A 21,085-nucleotide genomic window follows, 5' to 3' on the forward strand; every position below is an offset into this window, starting at 1 on the left:
GTTTCACATCTTTTGTGCTACACTAGTATAGCTTTTATGATACATTCATGTAACTTGAGACTGGGGCATTAAAAATGATCACGTTTATTTAATTGAAACTTATCTACCCATAACACATTTTTGTTTTAATACCTTTATTAAATTATCACTTAGAAATAGGCATGCATACATTAAGAGAAAAGAAAACAAACTATAGTAATGATTTTCATGTCCATGTATTATATGTTGCATATTTGTTTAACAGTTATTCACTCCAGCAGTACATACTTTGATCAGTTACTTCCTTCCCTTAAACCTTAAACATCAAACTTCACTTCTAATCCTGAACATTATTTTGCATGTATTGTTCCTACAAATTCCATTTATTTCTGTATAGTGCATGGAGCATGATGATTGCGCTCCGAGATCCAGAAAAAAGAGAAATCAGTTAAGCACTAATATATGATGCAAACATTTGGACAAATCTGGACAGTTGAGAGGCATGGAAGGTGACTGTAAACATAAGGGCCTGAGTTACTGTGTCTTTCTGATAGTGCTTGCCAAGTGCTTTATGTCTTTGAAAACCGGCAAAACAAATGGCACTTTTATTTCTGTAACCCATAGTACATGGAGCAGATAGAGATCCATGCACTACAAAGAACTATGATCAGGTCTCCAATCATAACCCTTAATTATGTGTTATCGATAGGGACGCCAAGATTCACCTCTCAAGCTTCGCTGTTGTGGTGAATTTCATGGCATCCTTGTCTTGAACACAAAATATGCAGGTCATAGTCAGAGACCTCCTCTATGTAATTTGCTCCTTCCCTTCTCTCAAAATCCATCTTATAATTCTTTTTCTCCTTTACAATATTAAGTACTTCAATTATTGTTGATTTAAATTTTGACTTCCATTTTCTAGTAATTGATTTTTGTAGCAGTCAATAGCTTTAAACTTAGTGAGGCCTTTGTATGTATAAGCAATTCACATCCTGTATCCCAGCTCAAAATTATCATTTTCTTAGTTACAGCCATTTACTCCCCAACATTTCTGACTGAGTACTTTGCAGAGAATTTCTGAAATCTTTTTAATGTTCTCAGTTACTTCTCTCTTTTCCATTATACCTCTAGCATTTACTGTCTACCCAAAGAAAAATTCTCTGAAGCCTGCATGGGGTACAAACATGTCAATGCAAACACTTCCAAGTAAAAATTCTTACTCTTCTGGTATTTCTGGCATACTTGGCAGCCATACAGATGTCCTGTCATTGTTCTGTTGTGGATTACCTTTCCACTCTCCCTTCCCAGTCTTTTCTAACCTCCTATGACTTTTATAGTTATCACACAGTATTTTATATGCTGTACCAATTATCCAGTTTTTGACATAGCTTCTGTTCTAGATTCTACTAAAAGCTCTACCAGAGTAAGTCTTTTACTTAGCACTCCTGTAGCCCTTTGTCTTTGTCTATACACTGATATCAATTCCTGAAAGAGAAAACAGTTCTAACCTGTAGTCCAAATTTCTGCTTGACCTCATTCCACTCTATTACATTTCCCTCTCTACCTGTTCACTTCCAATACATTTGCTCCTTTGCCCATTTTCTCCAGTACATTCCAGCCCTACTTACCTGTTTTCTTCACCCCTTCTTGTAGTCACTCCTATTGACAAAACCTCATTTCTCAAATTCCACCATAGCTTTTGCTTTCTTGAAGTTTTTGAGTATAATATTCCCTGTGGTAGTGGTTGTTGTTGCTGTTCTCCTTAAGGATCTCTGTTCAAAATCCTACTCTCTGCTTATCTACTGACCCCCCATCAGTTTCATAGTCATTATCACCTTTCATTTCACTTTGGTTTATAACCTTCTGCTTCCCTTATGTATATGGACCTTTTCTGCATGACTCTAAAGTATCAATTTAAATCAGGTAATCCTAAACCAACTTTTTCTTTGGGGAGACTCACCTTATCAAACTGAACTTTTGCCCTCTTCTCCTCCCAAACAAATCCATTCTAGTATTTATAAAGCATTATCCACAACTTCTCCTCGGTCGAGAAAAATATGCATGACTTCTATATAAAACTAAAGGGACTAAAAACATTTTCACTGCTTGCATCTTACTATCCATTTCCATAATCAAGAGCTTCCACCTTCTCTGTTTTTTTATAATTTGTTTAGTCTCTTCCCACATATACTTGGCTACCATAACAGAATCCATTTCAATCCATATAGCTAAATACTTCATTGTATCATATCCCCATGGATATGGGTATCGCTGAACCAATTAACGTGTGGGTATGTAGTTTACTGCTATAGTCTTTGTTTTATCTTCATTAATTTTATATCCCAAAAAGACTTGAAACTGTCTCAAAGTACTCAACAACAACTCCAAAATGTTCTTGTCTTGATTAAAAAAAAAAGACACTAGAATTATACTTTACCTTTTCAAGATATTTTTTTTATATTATGGACAGATGAGATTTGGATGAACTGATGTGGTTAGGAGTAATAACTTATGTTGTTTATTTCCAGAGACTGGAGTAGCATGAATTTTCTAAATAAAAAAAGTAACCTGTTGCATGGCAATTTTAAAATGGTAATCTAAATTATATATATATATATATATATATATATATATATATATATATATATATATATATATATATATATATACATATATGTATATGTGTGTAGCCTTTATACAGCAAATTCATAACAATATTTTTATGCATATATAGACACATCACATACATGATATAGAAATTATTTAAACATGTTTATATATTTAAACTAAATTGGAGAAGATATTGCTGCAGAACATTATACAGAACTAAGATAATTTTATTATCAGACGCATTTTGAGGGACTTGGATACTTTACCTTTTTTAATAAAACAACATGTATGTATTTATATACTGCATCATATAAACAGTCTAACAAGTAAACATAGGTAAACATGCATCTGAAAAAATGGAATTCAGTATGTAAGACTCAGTAACAGGAAAGCTAACTCTGCTGTTATGCCAAGGTTTACTGTATTTAAACACAATTTTTGGCTTCTGAGGGGACCATAAAAATAAACCAGTAATTTGTTAATTTGAGTAATTTAATAATGTTGGTAACAGAACTAGTTTAATAAAGAATTATTTTTCTCCAGAAGTGAAAAACAACAACAAAAATAAATAAATAAAATGTGATATTACATTCAAGCATTAATACCAGTAGTACTGCTAATATTACTGTGTCATTTAAATTATGTTTAATGCAATACCAAGGTATTTTTGCTGTTTACAATTCCAGTTTTAATCATTTATAATTATTTTGTGTGTCACATTTTGAATAGTTAAAACAGAATTTTTCATTAAATTTTAAATTGGTAAGTTAAACTTTCAGGATATTACTTATGTGATGAACAGACTTGTAAATCATTATAATCATGTCACTCAGAAAGATAATTCAGATTCAAATCCCTTTCATTAACTCATTCTGCCTCATAATTTGCTAAAGGTTCAACTGCCATGGGGAAAAGGACTGATGAGAAAGAACACCATTGTTTAGTTTGTACAGTAATCTCTGTTTCTGTAGATAAAATAATTGTGTGTTTTTAATATACATTTTTTTAAATATAAAACATCAGATAAAAATTATATTTCTGTAAAATTTTAAACAAATATGTCCAGTTAAGAAAAGCAAAATAATTTCTCATCTAAATTTAACAGGATAAGAGGAATTTTTCTTGAAACACTCTGGTGAAGTAGAGAGAGAGAGAAAGCCCTAACTACATCCCATCCAACCTGGGGTTCAGTTAGCCTCTCAGGTAACTGAAGGAGTGGCAGGAAGGGATGGGTGTGCCATCCATGAGCACAGACATAGGGCAGTGGGGCTGGGAACCAAAAAAAAGGAACTTTTCTTTTTTGCATAATCAATAACAGTAAAGATTTATATCCTGATACAGCATTTGTAAAATAAATCTGGTCTTCATTTTGTAAGTAAGAATATATGAATTTAAATCTAATTGTTAATATAGCCACAGTGGTTGAGATTCAGAAAACTTTTCAGAAACACTTGCTTACCATGGCTGGCAGGACAAGTGGCAAGGGCGGGCCCATCGTATGCTAATGTCCATTTAATGACATTGTAGTGAGCAATGTTATCGTTGCTATATATGCTAATGTGGCAAAATAAATTGACAGAGCAATTCATAAATGTTTAACTTCTGTGCAACAAGACTGTGCCTTCAGCAGGTTTGAACATGGTGAAATTTTCAAGTTGGGAGTAAGAACATCACTAAATAATAATAGGGTTTGTTGCCACAATACTAAATGTGTAACCGCAAGAGGCTCTTATTGCCATGGCAGTGTCTGCTGGTGCATGATGTTATTTCAAGAGACTCCGGGTCATTTGATTATTTTTAACATTTTATTGACTCCATCACAATATTGTGGACTGGTATTGTGCATTAGGGAACACCATTCAAAAACTGTGGACATGTATTGCCCTCATCTACAGCCCTCTGTGATTCTTGGAGTACCCATCCCAGTGGACAATAAGGCATGTGTACAAAGACCATTTATAAACCTACTGGGGACACAGTGGGCATGTCACGGGCATCTGCCTCAGGAATACTCCATCAGTTTCCCAGTGCCATGCTTCAGCATGTAGGGGAACATCAGTGCTTCCCAAATACCCCAGAAGAGAGAGCCACCACCATGCTGAATTTTTATAATATAGCTTGCTTCTGTGAGGTACTTGGGGCCCTAGACTATTCCCAGTACACCAGGCAATGGAGGTCAAGTCAGATGAGTCAGTGAAGAAGCCAACAGCAGGAGATGATCATGAAATATGGAGGCAGGCACCATATGCCATAGCACTAGCAAAGGGGTAGGAGCTTGCACATTGCTTTACTCTTGTGTGCTGTGTTCTGAAGCTGATTCATACAAAGCTAACACCAGGCTGTGCATACTGATGCATAGACTAGCCATGCTGTGCATCAGACATTGCAAACCAAATAGTAATGTAAAAAGAACTGGGCATAGTTGTGATTACTTGAATAGTGGGAAATGAAGTACAGGAGTGGATGTCACAGGGAAATGTGTAAATGCTGAGAATTAGGAAATTAAAATGTGATGATTTGTATCCTGACAATGTTGGGGAAGGGGGTTAAGCTAAACTTCTTTGTGAAAGCCAGTGCCAGTTGAAGAGTGTGTGTGTGTGTGTGTGTGTGTGTGTGTGTGTGTGTGTGTGTGTGTGTGTGTGTGTGTGTGTGTGTGTGTGTGTGTGTGTGTGTGTGTGTGTGTGTGTGAGAGATATACTGGGGGCTGCAAATTTGTGACTGTGGATCTACTTGGATACAGCCTAAACAGTAGTTGCAGAACTGTAGTTCAGTCTACTGGACTGGTCCAGGGCATGTCAGGCAGGGGTTTCTTCAGCCAGTGCATGTTACCACTGGCAGGAGCTGACTCTACCAGAAGTTGTAGTGTATGCACCATGGCCTAGCTAGATGCTAATGTGTTGCATGCCTATGAGCAACATTTGCTCTGGGACTTGTCACTGTGGCAACTGTCAAAGCCTTTGGGGATGTCCTCTCCTGGGTGCAGACTCCTATACAAGTAGCTGTGGATGTTCTAGCACTGCATGAGCTATACACTGATCTTCCATGGCCAAAATGGCAACTACCTGTGGATGTAGCAGTGGACCAGCTTTGTGAGAGGCCCCTCATCCCTGACAGGCAAGCCTGGGAGGAAACTGTACATTCCATTGTGTGTCTGAGAGTCCATATCTCTCAACTGTACAGATTTTCGCAGAATGTCCAGATTTTTGGCTCATATTTTTAGTCTGTTCCTCATACAAATCTGTGTTTTTCTGGCAAATTGCTGGTATGATCTGAGGATTGAAGCCACTGAATAATGACATACATTTGAGTTTCAGACTTCAAAGCCTTCAGAAAATGTATGTTAAAACAAGTCCTGTTACTTTAGCAACTTTCTAAGCTTATAAAAGTAATAATTAAAATATGTCCCTATTTTGGGGCTTTTGTCCCCCCATTTTGTCAGTCTTTATCCAGATTTCTTGCACTGAAAATTTGAAAGGTACTGACTCTATTAAATAATCGTACATATGAGACATGCATTTCCATAGGTCATCATGCACACCCTGCGTCATCCTCACTAACTCTGCCATGGATGTGGTGGTAATAGCCTATGCCTCCTCAGTGGTACTGCACAGAGTGTGTTGCAGCCAGTGACGCACTAAACTCAGGAGAGGGTATCCACCAACACCCTTGTGGACGTCTCTGCCCATAAGTGCTGGAGCAGATTCTGATATCTGTCTACATCTCCATGAGAGGGAGCACACTTGATGCCCCCCTGCCCACTGACCTACCATCTTGTGCCAGGAGTTGAACTCTTCGTTGACACATATATGATGTCACTGTCCCTGCGGTACATTTTATATTATCTATGGCAGTGGCCAGCAGCTGCATTGACATATGCCACAGCATCTTTCAAGACATAGTGCCACTAGGGCTGGTCATTTGCGTGCCAAAGAGACATTGTCCATGGAGACAGAGGGCCTGGAGTAGCAACTTATTCCTTGCATCAGAGATTCTTGGCTTATGAGTGGATTTCTTTGCAGAAGTCCCAAAATCCACTTTGGACTTTACTTTCCATGTTTTTTTTTCAAGTATTACTCTATAGATATGGAAAACAGTGAACTTATCCTCCTTGTTCCTGCATGTCCCCGTAAAATCCATGCACCACCAGTCTCCCCCCGTTTTTGTGCCTGGTAGGTATATATGTGTACCTGCAGTCTTTAATTAATGTCTGGCACATAACTTTAATGACCACCCACAGAAAAAACATGCCACTGCAAATGACCAAGGTAATATTACTGTCTTTCTCATGGTTGAAGTAATTTTGCAAATCACATATGTGTAATGAATACCACAGTCAAATTCACTTACTTAAAGCAGTATTTTCTTGCTGAGACAGTCCCTGTGGAAAAACTGAGGAATAGATCTAAATACATAGGTTCATAGGTAGGTACTAGGCTATTGGCCCTACGGCCTATACAAGCCTAGCCAAAAAGATACCTTGGCTTTCGCCACCCAAGAAAATTATTTTCCTGCTCCCCTGTCAAGCAGAACCACAGAAGTGATCCTCGGGGTGAATTTCCTATTACCCATCCAATCAAGATTCTTCTTGAAGAGTGCTAATGAGGAGTTCTGTTTGACATAGATAGGTAGTCTGTTCCAGAGTATGGGAAGTCTCTGGGACAGGAATCTATCCCTCCAGCATGTTCTGTTTATTGTGGTGACAAGGTTAGCTCGGGGGGGTTTCGGATTTTTTTAAGTGGAGCATGTCCAACAGCTCTGGGTTTGACATAGCTTTGTATGTTAGGCAGAGATCGCCTCTGAGTAGGCGATATGCAACGGAGTAAAGCTGGAGTTTTTTGAGTCGGTCTGCGTAAGGCATCTGTTTGAGGCCAATAATCCTCTTTGTGAGGTGTTTTTGCGGCCTTTCCAGTTGTTGTAGATGTCTTGTGAGGTACATACCAAAAGGGGCGTTGTACTCTATAATGGGTCTAATGAGTGATGCATAGAGGGGAACAATGACCTATTTTTTTCTGGATGAGAAACCTTTTGTGATGAGGTGTGCCACATAGGAGGATTTCCTGACCACTGTGGCGATGTGATTATCAAAGGAGAGACTACTGTCCACCTGTGTCCCAAGGTCTCTTATCACATTTTCGGTGTTAAGTAGACTGCCGCCTATGTGGTAGTTCATGGGTACAGAGTTTTTACCAAAGGGAATGACAATGCACTTTTTCATATTGAGCTTGAGACCATGGCTTTGACACCAGGCATCTGTCTCAGTGAGGCCCATTTGTAGGATGTCCACATCATTAAGAGTTTTGATTATGGCTCCTAGTTTGCAGTCATCCACGAATTTAGTTAGCCAAAGACCTTCTGTGTTAGCCTGTACTTCAGAGAAGTAGATACCAAACAGGAGAGGACCCAGGACTGAACCATGTGGTACTCCACTTGTCACTGTTCTGAAGTCTGATTTGGAGTCTGCTACTTTCACAGTGTGGGTTCTGTCAGTAAGCCAGCTGGCAACCCATCTTGTGACATAGGGATTTATATCTAGTTTAGTGAGTTTATCTATAATTCCAGAGTGGGGGATGGTGTTGAACACCTTGGCAAGATCTAGATAGGCAGTGTGAACCACCTTACCCTCATCTATGGCTTTGGTGACTACTTCAAAGAAGTCTATCAGGTTTAGGAGACATGTCTGGCTTTTACATACCCGAACTGTGTGGGGTCCAGAGTTGGGAGATCTCTTCAATGTCTTTGTTTATGAGTTCCATGATGATACGTTCCATGGCCTTGTAGACCAGGCTTGTCAGGCTAATGGGGCAGTAGTTCCCGGGGTCTGTTGTAGCCCCCCCCTTTGTGGAGTGGGATAACCGTTGTGGTGCGCCATTCAGTGGGCACAAAGCCTGAGGTGAGGCTATGACTGAACGTGGTACTTAGGTGGGGTGCCAGTTCATTCTGTAGTTCGTGTAGAAGGCAGCCTGAGATGTTGTCAGGTCCCATGGATGCTGTGTTCTTGGCTTTGGAGAGTGAGGTTTTTACCTGTGCAGCCGTGATTACAGGAACTTTGCATTCTTCCGGTATAAAGATGAGCCCTTTAGGGGGTGAGAGGGAGGTAAAGTTAGCACTGAACCTATCTGCCAGAATGTTGGCAATATCAGTTGGTTCTGTATATTTAGTGTCATTGTGCTGTAACTCAGAGCAGATCTGAGTGTTGCCATTGAGATTCTTGACATAGCTACAGAATGCTTTGTGGTTGTCTTTAGTATCAGTGGCGATTTTGTTTTCATAACTAGCTTTGGAGGATTTTATGAGGGATCTCAGCTTCTTACTGAGGCTGACCAGAGAGTTCCTCCAATCATGGGATTTTACTCTTTTTTGCAACAGTTTCTTTCTTCTGTTGTAGAGTTTGTTTATGGCAGAAGACCACCAGATTGACTTCCTTTTTTTGGAAGATAGCATCTTGGTTCTGTTAGGGATAGCACGATCCATGCACTCGTGTAAGTACTTATAAAGTGCATTTGTGTAGGATTCAGCAGTCATACCTCTATTGTCCATCTGCATGGGTGTAGTGAAGTTTGCCACTTCTGTCTTAAGAAGCGTGAAGTTGGCTTTGGAGAAATTTGTTATGGTTGTTTTCCTAATGGGGGTTGGGAGCGGGATGTGGATGTCTAGGATGATTAGCTTGTGGTCGGATCTGACCAACAAGGAGCTGACCTCTGGTGTGGAATGCCGGTCACCCATGTTGGTGATGACCAGGTCTAAGATATTGCTGCCCTGGTGGGGGTGTGGATAAGTTGATCCAAGGCGTTGGAATTGATGATTTCCAGAAAACGTTGAGCAAAAGAGTTGGTACACGAATAGTTTTCCCAGTTAATGGTAGGGTAGTTGAAATCACCCATTATTAGAGTGTTGGGTTTTACCTTAATATTTTCCAGTGTATCAAGAAAAGAGGAGTGGGAATCCTGGGGCATGGTGAGGGGTCTGTAGCAAGCTACAATCTGGATTGCGGTTTTGCCCAGAGTTAGTTGAACTTGGATAATCTCGGATGCATTATGTTGAGCAACTAGCTTGGAGGTGTGGATATCCTTAATTAATATGGACACGCCTCCACCTTTAGTGTTTCGGTCCAGGTTTGGTGGCTGAAGGGTGTGGTATGAATTATAGCCTGGTAATGCAGTGGTGCTCTCTGAAGCTTTGAACCAGGTCTCTGTCACTGCACAGATGTCAATGTTCTCCATTTTAAGGAGTGCCTCGAGTGAGTATATTTTGAGGTTTAGACTTCTAGCATTGAGTAGCCTTGGAAGAAAAGCTGTGTGAACCGAGGTGTCCAGGAGACACCCCAGGAAAACTATTGTGTGCTGTTGGTTCTCTTGGAATCCTAGCCTGTGTAGGAGATCTTTACCCAAGTGAGAGATTCCTGACACTTTGAAAACGACTTTGCAAAGATAAGCAAGCCATCTAAACAAGGAAAATATGAATACCTTGTAGTCTGCAGTGGCTATCAAATGAGCTAGACACTTTGTGAATACCCTTGGAGTAGTAGATAGACCAAAAGGTAATGCAGAAAACTGGTAATGTGATCCAGACAGAAAAAAAATTAAGAAATGTGAAATCTGGATCTACAGGAATGTGATGACTGAATCTATAGGAATGTGATGATATGCATCCTTTAAGTCTAGTCACTAGAAAACTCAAATGGGGAATATGAGGTAACAAGTTTTGAAGTGACAAGTTGAACTTGGGCATTATGACAAAAAGGTTCAGAAAGGAAGGCTCCAGAACTGGTCTCCAAAAATTACTCTCAGAACCAATCTATCTGAAACTATGGGCCAGATTCCAAGAGTTTTTCTCAGTGTTACTCTGCCCTGATTCCAAAAGACTTGCTCCCAGTGTAAGTGACTTACTTTAGTGTAAGACCTAGCTATAAACAGGCTTGTACAGGGGGCTAGATTCCAAAAGACCTGCCAGGGTAAATGGTCACTTACACTGAGAGCAAGTCTTTTAGAATCAGACCCCTATGTGTTGCTAAAGAGAGAAATTGAGGTTCAAACTCTCTGGAAAGATTAAGGGACTGACAGGGTGAGGGCAATAGTCCTTCTTATAGTCATTCAGACTTATTAGAATGTCCTTTGTTTGGAGGGTCTGCATTGTTATCAGAATCTCCCTGTCATATTTTTTAAACCTTTGCGTACCAGCAGCTTGCTGGGCCTATTTATTTTGCTTTTTGCAAGATGGTTGTAGAGATAGCATTGAATCTTTTTTGCAGTTTTGGAGGATGGCTAAAAAATGTGAGAGCTCTTGAATCAGCTTTCTTATCTCATCACACTTTTTAATGACCCGTGCAGCATAAAGTCCAAAATCTAGGTATCTGTCAAAGAGAGCATTCAAAATTTCATTGTTGACATCCTCTGAGAGGTTTTGAGAATGCAGCCAGGCCAAAAGACCACATACAGTTTATCTTTTTTTCTGCTTTGTTGCCTCAGGAGATAAGTAAAACTATTCTTTGAATTGTTCTACCATGCTATTCTGATGCCATTGACATTTCCAGGAAACATAACATTATTCATTTGCAGTGGCTTTTATCCTAGGCTGCTGCATTTGTATGCAGTCTTTACCAGGTGTGACACCACTAATCCGCTACAGGCTGTTTCCTTTTTGCATTACAGCAGTCTCTGAATCACTCAGACAAACACATTGTGTAGTCCTGCTGAGAAAAGGTTGCATGTTGAATTATGCCCTTATGAATCCCAGAGAGTCTTTTCCAGATTAAACAGCTTTTCCCCAGAAAGTGGGAACTTTTATTTTCTTTCAAGATAGAGAAGACAAGTTTTTATATTTTTGTCATGAGTTTTTGTTTTTAAATTATGAACTTTAAGGTTACTCCAAAAGGTTAACATGAAAAATAAGATCAAGGGGGAAAAAACACTTTCAAACATATTTACAGACTTCAGCATTTCTAAAGTCAATGTATTATACAACCTAAATTGTGGAAATAACATCCGTTTATTTCATTATACTCTTCTGCCTCTGTCCCTAGTCTTTTAAAGTGGATATCAGTAACAGAACTTCATCAACAGTGGGGCCCACTTAGCATTACCCACCTATCCTCAGCCCTTTTGTGCACCTCCCAAAATTCTAACTTAGGTATTTCTTGTAAAATATTCTTTACATCATCCACTCCACTTCCATTTATTAATGACTGCCTTTTCGCTGCCAAACAGAATTATCTTATCATTCATACTGCCTTAGAGAAGGTGCAGCAGTAGCATTGTTGCCTCACAGCAAGAGGTTCTCCCATTCGATTCTCGGCTGGAGTGTGGGGAGTGCCTTCTGTGTGGAGTCTGCATGTCCTCCCCGCGGTTGGGTGGGCGTTCGAAAGACATGCGTAAATGGGCGTGCCTTCACTGAAGGTTGAACGTCGAGCTGGCAACTCTGCGTTCGTGAAAATCTACTGCCAATCATTAGTGGACCGGAGTTCTGCTGTGGCGACCCCTAACCGGGAAAAGCCAAAAGACAACAACAACTGCCTTAGAGAATTACTCCATTTACCCAGTAAAGGAGTCTCATAAAGAAACTACACTGTTCTGACTTGGCTGTTCCTGGCCACAAAACTTCCAGAATGCCTGTGAACTGTTTGTATTGTCTTAATTTTGGCACAACCAGAAATATACATCCAAGTCCCTGCTATGCTCCCTTTGCATTTGTAGCATTCACTTGGGGTACCAGGCTATGTCAGACTCAGCTTTTACATGCTTTAGAAATTTGTGAAGGCACTTCCACCCCAAAATTTGAAACTTCCAATATCTAGTGCTTTCCGTTTACTCTCAGGCCACTCCCTATTCTTTTTTTCTTTGGAATGACCCATAACAAAATTCTCCCAATCCTGTTTTATCTTCCACTCAGTTTTCCTTCATCTTCACTCAGTTACACATGTAGCTTGCTTACCATATTCTTAATGTTTATCTCCTCTCCTCTAAATGTTTGCAAGAAAGCCACCCAGTGCAGCACCCTTGTTGTACCTGTCAAGCTACTCTGCAACTCTGTCAGGACCTTTATCAGCCTATTTTACATGAAAAATTCCTCTTGCTCACTCTGCTATCTCTCCTTCTTGTAATTGTTCCTACGTGTAGTAAAATTTTCCTTCCTGCTGTCTTCATGCAATTGTGCAGTAAGCCTTGGTGTGTCTTTAATACTTACTGATTCCAACATGTCTGCCCACCTCACAGTCTCCATTTCTTTCATAGACCACTTTTAGGCATCCAAGATGGCCTTCAGTTCTGTATTATCACCATTAAGCCCTCTATCCCTAAACAATGTCCTTGATGGTCTTTTGGCTGTAGTGCACATCCCTTTCAAAATTCACATTCATTCTGCATCCAGTTTGAGTGTTTCAAATGCAGAAAATTCTCAGTTGAGCAGCTTTCTTGTACAGACTGAAGTTCTGAAAGCCATGCCTCCTCTGCCCTTTGGCAGCATAACTGTTTCCTGCACTACCCTGGGCCTTCCATACTTCCATATGGGGCTAGTATCCCCTTTAACTTAATAAAAAAGTATTTCCAGGATGCCAAAGGTAATGCCTGAATCAACTGTAATGCCTGTGGAATAGAATAATCTATACTGACATTATTCTTTCCTCAAAGTCTCAAGCTGACTTCTGCCACCTGATAAAGTCTTGTCACATAGCCAGAATTCTTTCATAATTACTTGTTATATTAGTAAGTTACACTACCTAACCCCACAGGTAGGACTACCTCCTGTGCAGGTCTTTTGGGGGAGTGAAATTTGCCACCATTTTTTTCTGTAGTTAATCTGTAACCTGAGATCTATCTAAACTCATTTAAATTATCAACCAGTTTTGTCCGCCCTTAATGATATCAGCAAAATATCCAACTACATAGCTATCTTAACATGCTGATCTTCCCTTATTTATCCTTGTAGCTCAGAAACCCAGAGTGCCTTGGGAAAGGTCTCCAAATATAGGGAAGATAGAATATGGATGTGAGGATAACCATGGCTTTTACCTCTACACAACCCAGTTATCTGACAACTCCCCATTTACTTTTACTCGTGCTGAACAGCCTGTATAAATGCAGGCTAGCAGCAACCCAGGGTCTGCCAGAAGGCCAGATAGGTCAAATTACCTAAATAAACAGCTCTCTGTAAGCCTGCCAAAAGCATGTACCACATCTAACCAAAACAGTGGCCTTTCTCACATGGGCACATAAGTAGAGTCTTTAAGATGTCATCAGACATTTGGCCTAGGATAAACACACACTGATCAAGATGAGTTTTGTCATTTTTTTTTTTTTTTTTTTTTTTTTTTTTTTTAGAAATCTCTGCCAGAACTTTCATAAGTATTTTATAATCCTGGTTCAACATGTCAGTGGACCCACAGGAGCATGCTCCTTCCATTCCTTTTGGCAGGACTGCCATCATAGTCTTATCCCAGGATGCAAGAACCTGCTTTAAAGTTAGGACAGCATTGTTAATCCATCAAATCTCCACTCCCCCCATCCAAGTAATTTCCGTCAGGATCTTATCCAACCCTTGAAGTTTTTATTTTGGGTAGATCACACACTACTGTTTCTAGTTCCTTTCTTGTTTTTTGGAGCCAGCAGATTACCTACCTCTTGGACTGTGAGTTCCAGTCTATTAAGAAAATCTTCCTGTTTATGTACCTCACTCTGGATGAGTCATTTTCATTGTACAGTTTCCTATATTACTCCTAATAAACTTTCAGTGTCCCATCTCAGTCTTTTTTGCAGACTGTCAAAGTGACAGTTTTATTTCTTGCACAGTAGGCACCATTTTGTTTTCCCTTAATTGCAAGGCAAATTGCTTCTTTGTAAAGGTGAAAAGGTTAAAATGTTGACATGGCCCAGATCTAAAATCCAACTGTGCTTCAAATATTTTGAGTCTTGCCTGCTCCTTCTTGTCTATACTAAAGCTGACTCATCCACTTATGCATGCTGCCACTGCATTTCACCAGTCCACATCTGACACTGATCCAGAGCAGACTTCCTATTCTCTGTAATCTTACCAGTATAATGCCACATGTTTAGCTCTAGTCGCCTTTGTAGGCTTCCTTTCTCAACAACACTTCTCTTACGACCCCTTTAAATCCCTTCCACCAGTCATCTAATTGCAAATGAAACTAGTTACAAACATATTTATTCCTGGTAAAAGAGACACACTTGCCAGTGTTTTAGTATCTACATTTTTACTTCCTGTGTTATTAGAAGGCATGACCTGAAATTACTAAACAGTTTGCTCCTAGCTCTTTGAACATGTGACCATATTAAACTGAGAGTAAGATTCTGTATAACCTAAAATACCTGTTATAGACATAAGCCCAGCAGGTGAACCAATTACCTTTAGCATCAAATATTACATTTGCCTGTAAATAGAGCAACTGTTTTTTCTTTTTTTCAAAAAAAAAATGGGACATAAGAGAATGAGACAAAGGTAATATTTTCAGACTAATTCAGTGCTAATAGCTTAGTAAGGTCAAGTATGTCCACCTGGTTACTGCTTCTCTCTGATGAAGATGCTTCTGAGAGATTTGGAGGAGGTAAGACTGCTCCACTTCTCAGTTGCCAAATCCTATTGCCCCTGCCCACCTGTTTATTCTACCTGTTCCATTCCTTGGTGGCAACCCAGTATGACTCTCTTGGCATCATCTGGCTCTAGAAATGTCTTGGTGATAGTAGGGAACATTACATTAAAATGCTAGGCAGTGCATTCTGATTTTTTCATGATGGGAAGACATCTCTCTCTCTCTCTCTCTCTCCATTGCCTTCCCTCTGCAATGCATCTTAACTGCAATAAACATGAGTATCCTCTACCGGATGTTTCCTTCCCAGTGTCGACATCAGTGAGGGTACCCTCTCCTTCTATAGGTGTGGTGTAAACCTTATTATTCTCTGCCCATTCTTCTTCAAGGCTAAAAGAGGGCCTAAACCAAAACATTTATGCTCTGTGGTACTATTTCCCCTTCAGAAATTCCTGCTTACTCACAGATTTTGTCTAGGTCATGTCATGGGATCCCTTTCCTCTGATTTCTCTGGGATCTCATTCAGTAAAAGGCTCTTCTTCCACTTTCTGCCTTCCATCTCCTACAGCTTGGATTCAATGATATCTGTTTTAGCCAGGTTGTCTGTTACTAAAGTTTTTACAATATAAGCTTCAAGTGTGGTTACTGAATCCAGCAGAACAGTACTTCCTAATTTCTCTCAGCTTGATTTCTGAATTTGTTACATGCTGGTCCCATTTTTTTCCATTTTAGAAAGTTTAAAGATTTGTTTAAAGACCTTCCCCGCCTTAAATGCTGACTCATTTGGAAAGTGAATTGCAAGCCTCCATTGTGACCAGGCTTCCCCTAGCAACCGTTTCCAGCTTGCCAGCTTGTATCTGAACTGTAATATTACAGCCCCCCCCCCCCCCACACACACACACCCACCTACCCACACTTACACTGATATTCTTCACTCAAGTGTCTGCAGTAACTTTGGGTGCTTTAATAAGTCATTTATGAGCACACAGGGGGAAGAATAACAGCAATTTAGTTATTATTTTCGGGTGAGGATGATGAAGGACCAGGGTAACAGCTATCCTCCATTCCATTCTGTATGCATAATATGAAGGATCTTGCTTTGAAGGTTCAGTATCTTAAATACCCAGGATGTGAAGAATGTCACCATAGCTTTACCTTCTATTTTTTCCAGGAAGGACAAAAGTACTGTTTGGGTTTTTCTGGTTCTATTTTCAACATCATCCAGTTTGTGAAGTAGTGTACTATTTTGTTTTTAGAATAATTTAGTGCTCCTTTCTTCCTCTGTAGATTTCTGTATACATTTGTCAAGGCTATTTCAATGTCTTTTTTGTCTGTCCTTGCTGCTGCTGCAGTATAACATGAAGAACTTCAGCCTGCCGGAAGAAGCCATCTTGCATTTTATCCATTTGATTTTGATGTTCCTCCGCTTTACAGGCTATTTCTTCTATATAAGTGAATACTCACTGAATATCCTTTTTAAGAAAAATCTGAGGAAGATGATTTTGAAGAACTCATTTTCAGTCAGAACAGCCAACCACTGCAGAAAGGAATATTGTACAAATGAAAGACCTGATGAAAGAAATTATAAAATTGTGTGTATTCTCATTTGGGTAAGCAAAAAAATTATTTCTGATATAATTTATAAAGATGGACCCAAATATTCCCCTTAGTGTTGAAGAACTTTAGGGAGCATCTGAAGGCCATCTTGTCTAGAATTCTCAGTTCCTCATGTTTTAAACCGGTTTCTTCAGAAGACCTGGCCAAGTTTTCAAACTATGTACCCTACCAGCAACTGTAATTCATTGATACCCTCTTCTCCTCCTCATATTAGAATTACTTTGCACTCAGAAGTTTGACATGTCCAATAACATTGGCCACTGTACTGAAATTTGTTCCCAAACCCAGACTTTTCCGAAGTTTAGGCCATCCATCTGCTGTGTTTGTAATCCAATGCCCTTATAGTATTCCTGGAGTAACCCATTGTCATTATGGTAGTAAGTGCAGACTGTACTGCATGATAAGCAAATATGCTGGAAGCATACCTCTGTCCTGTCCTCTAGTCTGCAATCCTAAAAAACTATCCATCCAGTTTGTAGCCCTTTCATTGTATATAAAGGCACACTGTGGTTTAGTGTAGGCTAGAAATTAAATGTTTCCTAGCATAAGTGGGCATTTCTCATGTTCTTGCCAACGACCCCTGGCTATGGCTAGTTTTTAGTGTTTTTTATTAGGACTGCACACATTTTGTTTACTTAGCTCAAACGCTCACACCTCTGCATTTTAAGTGTTGTGCTGTATTGGCTAGTGCATATTTAAATGCTGTAGCACACCTAATGATACTGCTCTGCACGTGTATTAGACATATTACATGCTTGCTGAGATATTGCAGTGATTCTGTTCAGTGTACGTTTGCATTATATAACTGACCAAAATGATAATCTCAAATGTCTACAGTACTCAAATGCAAACTAAATGAAAAGTTATGCACTTACCATAATGACAGATCTGTAAAAAAAGTTAATCTTCTGTAAAATGACTTAAACCACAAGCATTAGGACTACTTGTCAGAAAAAGCTTTCCCAGGCTGCTGGACACATTCCCCTTTACTGCCATGCATGTCATCTTTTCTCTCATTCTCCAGCCTTCTTGTAATAAGCTGATAGTCGGAGAATAGGCTGAAAGAGAGAGGAGACAAGAAGTCCAAATAAACTGTAGCCATGAGATGTAGGAGGGGAATATTACTGAAGATATGTACTTCATTCTTATTGATCTAGCTTTATGATAAATACTTAAGTTGTGCATCTGAAAAGAAGACATCTGTGTTCTGTAACTGATAAGTCAGAGTCTAGCTATTCATCCTAGGTGGATACAACCATAGTAACATGCCACAGGCAGTAGTAGCCCCAATAGAAGAGGTAGACTTTGAATATCTAGCTTGTAATGCCTTGTAAATGTGTCATGGCAGCATAAATGTCAGCAGTACATGTTATAAAGTTTGGCCTGTAATGAACTGGACCCACCTGGGATGTGTTAACTATCAAAAACCTGTCTGAGTTGATGGCCAAATCGCTCTTTATTTTTTAAAACATATTTATTTACATCACTTATTTCGTAGTGTCATGAGTACGCACTCAATTATAAAAGGGAAAAACAAACCATTGCAAAGATTGTTTTTCATGAATTGTACTAGTATGATATGTCTTAACAGTTATTGAATTTACCATTGCATATATTACTCAAGTCCTGCCTTCCATGATATATCACTCCTCCACTTGAAAATCATTGTGTATCTATTATATCCGCACATTCTATTTATTTCAATGTAGTGTGCTCCTTCCCATTTCTAAAGATCCCACCTCTAATTCATTTATCTCTACAACATTCAGTAATTATGTAACAGTTGGTTTTGTTTTTGATTTCTGTCTTCCAGTAGTTGCTTTCTTTGGCAGCTAACATTAAACTTGGTAGGCCCTTACAGTGTCTAGGCAATTCAGTTTCTGTATCCCAGCTCAGCAATGTCCTTAGCTGAAATAATTTTCTCCCTTAATATTTATGACAAAGTACCCTGTAGGGAGTTTCTAAAATCTATTAGCTCATTTCATTCCCAGAAAACATTTTCTCAAGTATCTATCTCTTTCCATTCCACCTCGATCAATTGCTGTCAGGGTTGCCAAATTTCTGAGGGGCCAGGTAGGAAAAAAAAAAGGTCTTTCACAAGCAGAAGTGGCTCCGCGTTGCAATTTTTGATTGGCTCGTATGTCGGTATGCGAGCCAGTTAAAAATTTGCACAGCAGAGTCTCTTCTGTTCAGTACAGAACAGCCTGCTTTTCCACATTGTATAGAAGGCACTCTGCATACAGGCCAATCATAAGTTATAAAGTGAGGCTGTTTCACTGGTATTTTAACTGGCAGTGTGGGACTTGGGGATTGGGCTGCTGATCCCGGGACAGTCAGGGTCTATATTACATTATTGAATGGTCAAATAGTCAAACACGTAATAGTCGACCCGTAATAATCGAACCGCCACAATGTCGAACGGTTCAATGGAGATCTCCATACAGTGCGGAAATGGACGTTTTCCATTGTCTGCACTGTAGTGCGATCTCGGAGTTGGTATATTTAAGTAGCAGGGGATGTGGGGGATGCAGGGGGGCTTGCCCCCCTGTGTAGAGCATTTAAATAGTTTGTTTGGGTGGGTTTTTCTTTTTTTTTTTTATTTTCCATTCGACATTGTGGCGGTTCGGTTATTATGGGTCGACTATTATGTGTTTGACTATTTGACCATTCGATCACGTAATACAGATCCGACAGTCCCACTGAAATAGGGATATGTGGCAACCCTGATTGCTGTCTGCCTGTGGACACATTCTCTGAAGTCTAGCTGGAGTGTAAAAATACCTTTGCAACCCTTCTACGCAAAAATCCTAAGGCAGTCATTTTATTAAAATGTGATTACTTTCGGTATTCCACACATTTTTTTTAATATAAATTTCAAACTTGCAACTTACATGTACACATTAATATTTGTCAGGCCGATCTTGTATGCAATTGCAGTTTTTCATCTCTGTTTAGACTCGTATCACATATCCCAAACTTTTATTTCGATAAAAACTTTAACAAAAATAAAAATGTACACGTTCATTTTAACCCCCAACCCCTTTTAACTCACAGCAAACATACACATCTATATATTTTCCAAAAAGGAAGGTTACCACTCCATATATGACAGATGACCCAGACAAGACAGCTACACCCACAGGCTTCACCCATTCTAAAGTTAGGTTTAATCACGCTGAAAAAGTATATTAGAGCCTGTGTTCCATCCTCCATCCACACCAGCCTTTCTTGTCCCATCTCAACTTCTTTTCCAGCTAGGAAAAAACAACTTGCATACTAATTTTCAGCCTATAAAGTGCCCTGGCTGCCATTAAGTGAACAGATTTTGCATTATTATAATTTATGCTGATGTGGCTATTATTGCTAGAGATGTATATGCTTGTATTCCCTTCAGAATAACAGGCTTCGTTTATTTTCACTGAGTTAATTGTTGCTCCTCCTTTAAATACTAAATTTAGTGCTTGTCCATTCAGATGCATTACCAGTCATGGTACAGTCTTACATCTGTCATTGCAGACCTCTGCTGGTAGATTAAAAAGAAGCAACTAATGTTTTTGGAGTCAGCATAGCTTATCTCAAATACTGGGAACTGACATTTTATGCAATTTTAGTGTATACTTCCACATGTATGGAAAGTAGCAAGGGAACCACTATAATTTAGTACACACATAACATCAGTTCACTTTGATCTCTTCCCCTTGGCAGCCCAAGATCCCAACATTATACTACTTATGTCTAGCCATTAATTTGTGACAGTAAACCCCATATACGTTAGTCTTGGGGGGGTTTATTCCTTCTTTTAACATCACTGATATTAACACCGACTACTAATAAGACCAACTACTAATAAGACTCCCCAGCATCTCACATTAAAAAAATGCATTCTGTCCCCGCATCAGTTTAAAATAATCCACAAACTTTCAGTCCTTTTTATTTTTCTCCACTTTTTACAGAATTACATTTCTAATGTCCGGACTCCATCTTATGAAAATGCCACTTTAAGTTCATTGTTTATTTCCTACATTCATATTCTTACTTTTGCATTTTCTCTCTCTCCTTCATTATCATGATTATCCAACACTGGTCTCTGGTTCAGTTCCAAGGTACTGCTGTTTTTTTTGTTTTTCTTTCTCAACGTTGCTCAGTCATTTTCCTTTGGAACATTGGAAAAAAGTTTTACTGTTAAATTCTGTCTTTTGGGCTCTGCCAATACAAGAGGAATTGAGAAGCAGAATCTCCTTCAACTTGCTGGCTCTGTTTTTGCTGGGTACACATTTTATTTTCTCCATTTGTTCTGCATCCAGTAATGTATTTGCTTCTTTGGAAAATAATATTCTGAAGACA

General features: G+C 39.2%; 1 protein-coding gene across 2 annotated transcripts in view; it reads left to right on the forward strand.

Moving 5' to 3' along the window:
• GRB7 (growth factor receptor bound protein 7) overlaps nucleotides 1-21,085 on the forward strand; it is a 2,830,640-nt gene that overhangs the window by 2,660,116 nt on the left and 149,439 nt on the right. The gene's annotated exons all lie outside the window — the stretch shown is intronic.

The sequence above is a fragment of the Protopterus annectens genome, chromosome 5.part0 (genome assembly GCF_019279795.1).
Source record: "Protopterus annectens isolate FY-2018-M chromosome 5.part0, PAN1.0, whole genome shotgun sequence".
In the NCBI taxonomy this organism is placed as follows: domain Eukaryota; kingdom Metazoa; phylum Chordata; order Ceratodontiformes; family Protopteridae; genus Protopterus; species Protopterus annectens.